This window comes from Myotis nattereri (genome assembly GCF_964212035.1).
Source record: "Myotis nattereri genome assembly, chromosome: 15".
In the NCBI taxonomy this organism is placed as follows: Eukaryota; Metazoa; Chordata; class Mammalia; order Chiroptera; family Vespertilionidae; genus Myotis; species Myotis nattereri.
In genome coordinates, this window is record NC_138090.1 from 51235900 (window position 1) to 51245159 (window position 9260).

Here is a 9260-nt window from a genome sequence, read left to right on the forward strand (position 1 = left end):
AGCAGGGGAGAGCAGATAGTGGTGACCAGGTCAGCAGGGAAGTGCAGTTGGGGGCAACCAGCCCTGCAGGGGAGGGCATTTGTAGGGAACAGGTCTGCAGGGGAGAGCAGTTACGGGTGAACAGGCCTGCAGGGGAGGGCAGGTAGGGGTTAACAGGCCTGCAGGGAGGGTAGTAAGGGGCAATCAGGCCAGCAGGGGAGCAGTTAGGCATTGATAAGGCTGGCAGGAGAGTGGTTAGGGGCAATCAGGCAGGCAGGCAGGCAAGCAGTTGGGAATCAGCAGTCCTGGATTGTGAGAAGGATGTCTAATTGCCAAGTTAGGCCTGATTCTGGTAAGTTCCCGGCATTTGGACATTCCTCGAGGGGTCCCAGATTGGAGAGGGTGCAGGCTGGGCTGAGGGAAACACACACACACCCTCTTTGCACAAATTCTGTGCACTGGGCCTCTAGTGACCTACTAAACAAGTACAAGTAAATTCCTGACTAAATTCTGTGAGTCATTCTAGCAAATCATTGTACCAGAGGAGGGGGACTGTGGAGTCTCCTGATTTATAGCTGGTTAGCCTTAAATAGAATTGGCAACCCAGGACTTCCAAGTGGCACCTGAAGTGGGGTAGCCTTGTAGCACTGAGTCCTTTACCTTGTAGGATCTGACCCTAATTCCAGACAGTGTCAGACTGAATTAGATTGTAGAACACCCAGGTCAGGTCCACAGAGAATTGGAGAATGTTTCAGTACAGAACAAACCCACACTTATGGTGTCTGAAGTGTTGTTTGAGTGCAGAAACAAGGTTTTTTTAAACTATTAAGTGCTTTTTGTTGCTTGCCTCCAAATCCTCTCACATCAGTAATTGTTTCTTTCATTTCCCTGAATTTCTGAAAGAGAAAGGGCCTGAACACAAAACATCCTTGACCCCTGATATTTACAGCACTCAACTCCTGTCGCCCACAGCAGGTGGGAGCTTAGGGGAATATTCAGACACGAAGGTTCTAAAAAGAGTACCCTGCCCTAGCTGGTTTGGCTCAGTGAATAGAGCGTCGGCCTGCAGACTGAGGGGTCCCAGGTTCAATTCCAGTCAAGGGCACATGCCTGGGTTGTGGGCTCAATCCCCAGTAGGGGGCATGCAGGAGGAAGCTGATCAATGAATCACATCATTGATGTTTTTATCTCTCTCGCCATCTCCCTTCCTCTCTGAAATTAACATACACTGAGTGGCCACATTATTATGACCGGCCAGATTATTATGACCACCCCATCAGTACTTCATTGACACTTCCAAAAATACTGAATATTGAAAACTTCCTAAGCAAATACTGTCAAGGTTTTATTATTATTATTTGCATAAATAATTCACTTCATTGTACTGATGGGTTGGTCATAATAATCTGGCCGGTCATAACAATCTGGCCACTCAGTGTATATTTTAAATAAATAAATAAATAAAGTACCCTGACAACATATCCACAGTGTTTTATGGAAACTGCAAGATTATCTGGGTATCTGTCACCTGATTGGTTGAGCCCCATTGTCCCTCCCCCTTGTCCTTCAATAAACATCTGCTGAAGCCCTCCTGCCTGAATTACTCCACCGGAAGCCAGGAACTGGCCACAGGAACATGTCTCAACTAGTGGTAAGTTCCAAGCCTGAGAATTTAAAAATTGTTATGAGAGCATCTATTATGTGACAGATACCTCCTGAGCTCTAGAGCTGGACTGTCCAATAAGAATCCACTTGCCACATACGACTATTGAGTTCTTGCTAAACTGACCTGAGTTGAGCTGCAGTAAAACATGAATTCTGATATTCAAAGACTTAGTATGAAAAAGGAAGAGAAAATGTCTCACTAAAAATTCTGATTGGTTATGCTCAAATGGTAGTCTCTATGTGTTGAGTTAAATAAAATAAATTATTAAAATTTATTTCATTTACTTTTAAAAGATCATATTACATATGAGGATCACAGTATGACTATAGAGATATAGCATTGAATGAATTACATAGTCTTCTGTTGCATGTGTACGAATTTAGAAAAAAAGAAAATAAATGAATGGACAAATAAACAAGGACAGTCTCTGGTGATACAGGCTGCTCTTGGGGTAGCTGCTTTGCACTGTGAGTCAGCCTGGACACCTCTGTGAATATAATATCTACGCTGAGATAGCAATATTCAGAAAGTGCCAGATGTGGGAAGCTTAAAAGGAGGGGCATAGTAGGCAAAAGGAACGGAGGCTGAAAAAGCCCTGAGATGGCAATGAGCTTGGCACATGCAAGAAATCAAAGGAATTCTGTGTGGATTCATCACAGGGTGTAAGATAACAGTGGATACAAGAGTTCTGAAGGGTACATGGTGCAGTTCCAAGAGTGCTTGGTGAGCTTGAGTTCGGAGTTTGGAAGCCATTGGAGGGTGTTGAGCAGGATAATGTCATGGTATGATCTGTGTTTCTAAGAGGTCATTTGGCTTATGTCTAGAGAATGGATTTGGGTGAGGACAGCATCAGAAGCAAGAAGAAGGAATTTGGAAGGTTAGTGCAGATCTGCAGCCAGATAAAGGATACAGACAAGGGTTATGGTGAGAGAAACCATTCCACAGGTGGACTCAGTTATTTTGTAGAGAGACTTGATTGACTTTGATGGGATGGTCATGGAAAGGGGGTGCAAGGATGTGTTAGACTGAGAGATTTAACAATTCAGTACTTGAATTACAAACAGACACAGAATATTGAGAGGGGCAGCTTTGGGAGGAATCAGGAATTTTGGGTTACCCGAGGCAACCTTGGGATTGGGAGGAGAAAAGGCTGGTAAAAAAGATTGTGTTGCGTGTACATTTTATCATTAACTGGCATAAGAAGGAGGAAGTGGCTTATGGGTCCCATGTAACTGAGATATCAGATAGGAACTGAGAAGGCACCACTGGAGGAGTGACATGGAGGCCATGGGCATCCTTAAGGGGAGCACAGTCTGTGAGTGTTCAGGACCAAGTCAATTCGCAGTGAGTTTAGGAGTAACGCTGAGGTGACAAGTGGAGACACTCTGCCTTCTAGTGTTTGGCTGTGAATACTCTTCACTGAGAGAATTTACTTGAGAGAACACAGGGCTGGAGCTGAAAAGGAGCATGGGCCAAGGGCAGTTGCTTTGTGAAGGGAGGGGATATGATCCTGTTTGTGTGATAGAATGAGACAGTAGAAAGAAAATCTTGGGGATGTTTTGGCTGAAAAGAAAGGTGACACTGCAGGAGGGGGATTGTTGAGAAGGTGAGAGAGATGGGGAGATCCAGAGCAAACATGAAAGGGGAATGAACAAGAACTCTATTCACTATACAGGTGCAGATAGATAGGGCGGTTTGCTTGAGACAAGGCTAAACAGTTCACAAACAACTATTACCATTTACTCATTAAAATATGAGGCAAGGACATCTGCTTAGAGGAGGAATGGGGAGGAGTTTAAGAAGTTTAAAGAGAGCCAGGCCAGGGTGGTTCAGTGGTTGAGCATTGACCCATGAACCAAGAGGTCACTGGTTCCATTCCCCATCAGGCACATGCCCGGATTTCTAGCTAGATCCCCAGTTCGGGGCATGCGGGAGGCAGCCAGTCGATGTTTGTCTCTCATTCATGTTTCTCTCTATCCCTCTTCCATACCCTCTCTCTAAAACCAATAAAAACATATTTAAAAAAATAAGTTTGAGAAAAGAGAAGTACTGAAACCATGGAAATGCGAACATGATAGAGTAAAATAACATGGGACCGCTGATTTTCCATGTGACATCTGTGTTCCTCAATTCAGTGGTGCCCCCTTAACAATTGTGACATTGGGCAGGTCACTTCCCCTGCCAGCACCATGGATGATGATACCAACCCAAAAGCAAGGATGTTGTCATTGGAGTTGAAATATTATACTGTAAATGGCACCCTTTATGAGTCACCAAATAGCAGCCATCATAATCCATCTGAGTACCATCTGGAACACAGATTCTCCCCCACCCTGCATTGAGCGAGTGCGCCCATAACTACATAACTTTACCTCATTGGCTTTTTCCCACCTGTCATTGCACAATCATTCTTCCTTGTTGTATCAACAATTATACATGATCCCCACTTAATATAATACATGGTTTCTAATAAGAACCCCACAAATATTAACTGAACCTATTAGCCTCATATTCCCTATGCCAAAGCGATACCATGAGTAAAAATTCCTTGCATCTCAAACAGAGAAGAGCTCCATATCAAACTGACAATGGAAAAGAGAGGATTGAATGTAAAGAAGGGCCCGTTCACTGACCTCCACAACCACAGACTCCACAGGATGTAACATGTTAAAACATATTACCAGTAATTGTTTAAGATCCTCTTTAGCTATAAACTCAAACCACAGTCTAAAACTTTAAAGACAAATCAATCAATAGGTCAAGGTTTCTCACAGGAAGAGGAATAGAAGCTGGGAGTCTGTGAGAACCTGGGGCTGGAAGAGGTTGCAGAGCCTGCCAGCATCAATGCATTGAGTCATGGGTGGAAGAGTTGTGACCATACTCACTCTGAGTCTAGCGCTCCCTCACTGTGCCCAAGATGCCTCCCATCAATTTTCTGTTGTTTATACACCCTCAGCTCAGGATTCTGCTGAGGGACAAGAGTCTTGTAACACTCTTGATTAAGTAATTAACCTAATAGGTGGAATGTATGTTAATAATTATGGGAATACTAGAGGCCCAGTGCACAGATTTGTGCACCAGTGGGGTCCCATGGCCTGGCTTGCAGTGATCAGGCCAAAAACAGCTCTCTGACATTCTGCGAGGGGTCCGGATTTTGAGAGGGCAGTTCTCAAATGATGCACCCCAGAATCGGGCTCCCTCCTCTACAGTTCCGGGTCCATCACCGAAGAACCGCAGCTGCCAAGTCACTGCAGCTCGGCAGCTCCTGCATCGACTGTCTGCACCTGGTGGTCAGTGCACATCAGAGCTACTGGTCGGATGGTTGGATGGTCGCTTAGGCTTTTATATACATAGACTAGAGACCTGGTGCACAAAATTCGTACACTCAGGGGAGTCCCTCAGCCTGGCCTGCGCCCTCTAGCTGTCCAGGAGCCCTTGGGGGATGTCCGACTGATGGCTTAGGCCCATTCCCCATGGGGAGCGGGCCTAAGCTTTCAGTCAGACATCCTTAGCGCTGCTGCAGAGGCAGGAGAGGCTCCTGCAACCGCTGATGAGCTAGCCAGCCATGCACCCAGCTTCTGGCTGAGTGGTGCTCCCCTGTAGGAGTGCACTGACCACCAGGGGGCAGCTCCTGCATTGAGCGTCTGGCCCCTGGTGGTCAATGTGCATCATAGCAAACGGTCGTTCTGCCGTTCAGTGAATTTGCATATTAGCTTTTATTATATAGGATAGAGAAGTGTCCTTTCCCAAAGGAACAGCCAAGAGTCTGTCAAATTTTAGTTACTAGCCACAAGGTTCAGGAGAGTGGGTTTGGAGAAGAAGCTCTAGTGGAAGCTGTTGGCCTGAACAGAAATGCTGTAAGATGGTGCACAGCTGACAAATTCCCATTGTTGAGATGTTTCAGGTGTGGCAGGATGGAAACTGGCTACACTGCTCCAGAGATCTTCACATTGGTGATGTATGGGATCACCTGTGTCCTCGGCATCGTGGGAAATGGGCTTGTGATCTGCGTGGCTGGATTCCGGGTGGCACGCACAGTCACCACCTTGTGCTACCTGGACCTGGCCTTAGCAGACTTCTTCTCCAGCACCATTCTCATTCTTCATGGTTGTAAATGCCATGAGAGGACAATGGCCTTATGGCTGGTTCCTATGCAAGTTATTTAACATTATGGGTGACACAAACCTTTTTCCAAGTGTCTTCCTCATTGCTTTCATTGCTCTGGACCGCTGTATCTGTGTCCTGCATCCGGTCTGGGCCCAGAACCACCGCACTCTAAGTCTGGCTAAAAAAGTGATCATTGTACCCAGGATTCTGGCTCTACTCCTTAACTTGCCAGTTCTCATCTTCTTTACTACAGCAACGGATGAGAACGGGCATATATACTGTGATTTCAACACTAACTTCTGGGGTAACATCACTGAAGAAGAGAAGTTGCACAGGACCGTTACCTCAGTAGCAATCATAGGGATCAACCGGTTTGTCACTGGCTTCACTCTACCGATGTCCATCATCGCCATCTGCTATGGGCTCATTGCAGCCAAAATCCGATACAAGGGCATGATGAAGTCCCGCCATCCCTTACGGGTCCTCACCGCTGTCGGAGCTTCCTTTTTCATTTGTTGGTTCCCCTTCCAACTGTGTCTTCTTCTGGCCACAGTCTGTGTCAGAGCAATATCTGAAGAAAAGTACAACATCATTTTTCTCCTGGCATCTCTAACAGGCATCCTGGCCTTTTCCAACAGCTGCCTCAACCCAGTGCTCTACGTCTTCCTGGGGAGAGACTTCCGAAAGAAACTGATCCACTCCCTGCCTGCCAGTCTGGAGAGGGCCCTGACTGAGGACTCAGCCCCAACCAGTGACACAACCACCAAATCGGCTTCACCTCCTATAGAGGCCCAATTACAGCAGATGTGAGGTGCCTGTGATCATTTATGAGCTTTGCCTGCTCCTGTCCTGCTACCTCTTCCAGCTGCATCTTACCTTAGGTCATACTGAGCGTTAGGTAAAATTTCCCTGGCCAGGAGACTGTAGAAAGAGACTGAGAGCCCCATTATTACACTCAGAGTTTCTTAAGGGAACATACATACAAGGCTCAGCTTGGGAGGCAGCAAGATGACACGGATGTCCTCCCTGCCACAGGGCAGGTAATAAGGAGTTTATAGGACAGGGAAGATGGATGGGGGTACTGGAGAATGACGTACCTCAGGTAAGGAAAAACTGCCTTACAGACTTGCCTAGGGCACTCCCAGGGCCAGTCCCAGGAATCAGCATGTGGGGGGGGGGGGTTTGGGAGGGGTTGGACTGTCTCTGAGGGGATTTCTGGGAAGCAATTTCTGTTCTGGCTTGAATGCAGCTACACAATCTGGCAGCGGTGAGATCAATGAATAGTCTCTTCTCCACACTGAAACATTCATCATGAAAAATACTTTGGTGCCCCCTGATTTGGAGATAAGAATGGACATCCGGGTATTATTGCTCTCATTTTTCATTTTGGCACCTCAGCCTATACCCAGGGTCAGTGGAGGTGGGAAAGAGTACAGGAATGAGAAGAAGAGTGATGGGGAGTCTGTAAAGCTTAGATGAGAAAGTATATTAAAGGGAAAACTTGGGTATTTTACCATGAAGTAAGATGTTTCCTGTAGATTGTTTTTATCTATTTTTTATCTGACCACAGAAGGTTCCTATTCCTAATTTACTAACTGTTTTCTTCTTTTCTTAATCATAAATTACTACTGGATTGTATCAAATGCATGCTCTGCAGCTATTAAGATGATCATATTATTTTTATCACTTTACTTACACCATCATAAACTATATTCATTTTTTAGTGTTAAACTACCTTTGTATTCATAGAATAACCACACTTGGTAATTATATACTATATATATACGGTGTATATATATGTATATATATATATATATATGTATATATAGACACACACACACTTTATATATATACTATATTTATATGTACATAGTATATATATACTTTATATATATACTTTATGTATACATTATATACTTTATATATTTCCAAACCACTCTAGGTTGGTTTGGAATTTCTTCATTTATATTTATATGTAAAGATGCACATGTTTTTTTACTTTCCACTTATATCCATGTCAGGTTTTACATCCCACAATGTAAAAAGAGCTGGGAAGTGATTCATCCAATACTATTCTCTGGTGTTATATCTTTTATAAATGTTTAGAGAAATTCACCAGTGATCCCAAGTGCATATTGAGTTTTATTTACAAGAAGACTTCTAACAGGTTCAATTGCTTTAATAATTATAGGATTATTCAGACTTTCTATTTCCTCTTCTGTCTGTTTTGGTAACCTATGACATTCAAGGAATTTAGTCATTTTTTTCCAAATAGCCAAATTTATTGGTATGAAACAGTATGAAAACTGTGTTACAGTACTTGGTAGGGTTATCTTTACATAATAAGAATGTAATCTATCTGAGGGCAGGGTTTGGCCTTTATTGTTCATGAATGGACCCCAAAACCATATGTGTAAAATAGCGCCTGACATGTGATAGATACCCAAAGAGTTATGTAATTAATGACTCAATGAATAATAGCATCATCCAGGTATCAACTGCAGACCTTTAATGTCTAATTAAAATGAATTCTGAATTCATCATGAATGGGGGACTGTTTACTGAACTCTCACTGCCATTCCCAAAATTTGTACAAATTCTCAAGTGCCTTATCTTTTTATGAACACCTCAGATTTTGATTTTCTGTTTCTAATAAAGTACTCTGGCAAACTGTTGACTGCTGGCTTTGCTTTGAAATAAATTAATCTACAGTAGTTCTCAGCCTTTTTTCTTGGTTTCTGCAACTAATCACTCACACATTGTCATCTAATGTGTAAGTGAACATCCTGATGCGTTGGCAAAAGATAAACTCAAAATACAGATTCAAATGCAAAAAAATATTTGGTCTTTGTCCCTGGTCCTTGCCATCGGGCATCTAAACACTTGCAATTTCCTGAATGACATGTGTCTTTTTATCATGAGGAGTCCCTTTAGATCACACCAAATTTATGTTAATGACGTGAGTGAGGGTCTCCCTAGGTAGCCTCAGTGGGACCAAGCCATTAAAGCTTCTAAAATTTCAGATCAACACACTGACATCTGGAAACAGTAGTTGGGAAGGCGCAGGATATTAAGCTCCATAAAACTATTGAACAATAAGAGTTGATGAGCTTCTGGGTTGCTGCACACATCAAGGTATTGGGAGGGTGATGCTCCCAAGAGAACATGAAAACTCTGTGCACACACATCCCCCATACCTTGCCCGATGCATCTCTTTGGTTTGGCTGTTCTGGAGTTGTAGTCTTAATAATGAATACAACATAATGTTGTGTTCATTATTTTTGTTTGCTGTATGCTTACTTATGCTAAACATAAGTAAATTCCTTCCTGGGTTCTGTGAGCCATTCTAGCAAATAATTGTACCTGAGGAGGGGACTGTGGGGACCTCTGATTTACAATCTTAAGCACAATTGGCAACCTGGGACTCCCAAGTGGCACCTGAAGTGGGGTAGCCTTATAGCACTGAGCCCTTTACCTTGTAGGATCTGGCCCTAATTCCAGACAGTGT

The 9260-nt window shown here is 43.7% G+C and overlaps 1 pseudogene across 1 annotated transcript; it reads left to right on the plus strand.

Moving 5' to 3' along the window:
• Positions 1-5559: 5559 nt before the first annotated feature.
• LOC308531542 (N-formyl peptide receptor 2-like) lies at positions 5560-6562 on the plus strand (annotated as a pseudogene). The gene has a single exon. The product of its transcript is annotated as an N-formyl peptide receptor 2-like (transcript).
• The last annotated feature ends 2698 nt before the right edge of the window (positions 6563-9260 follow it).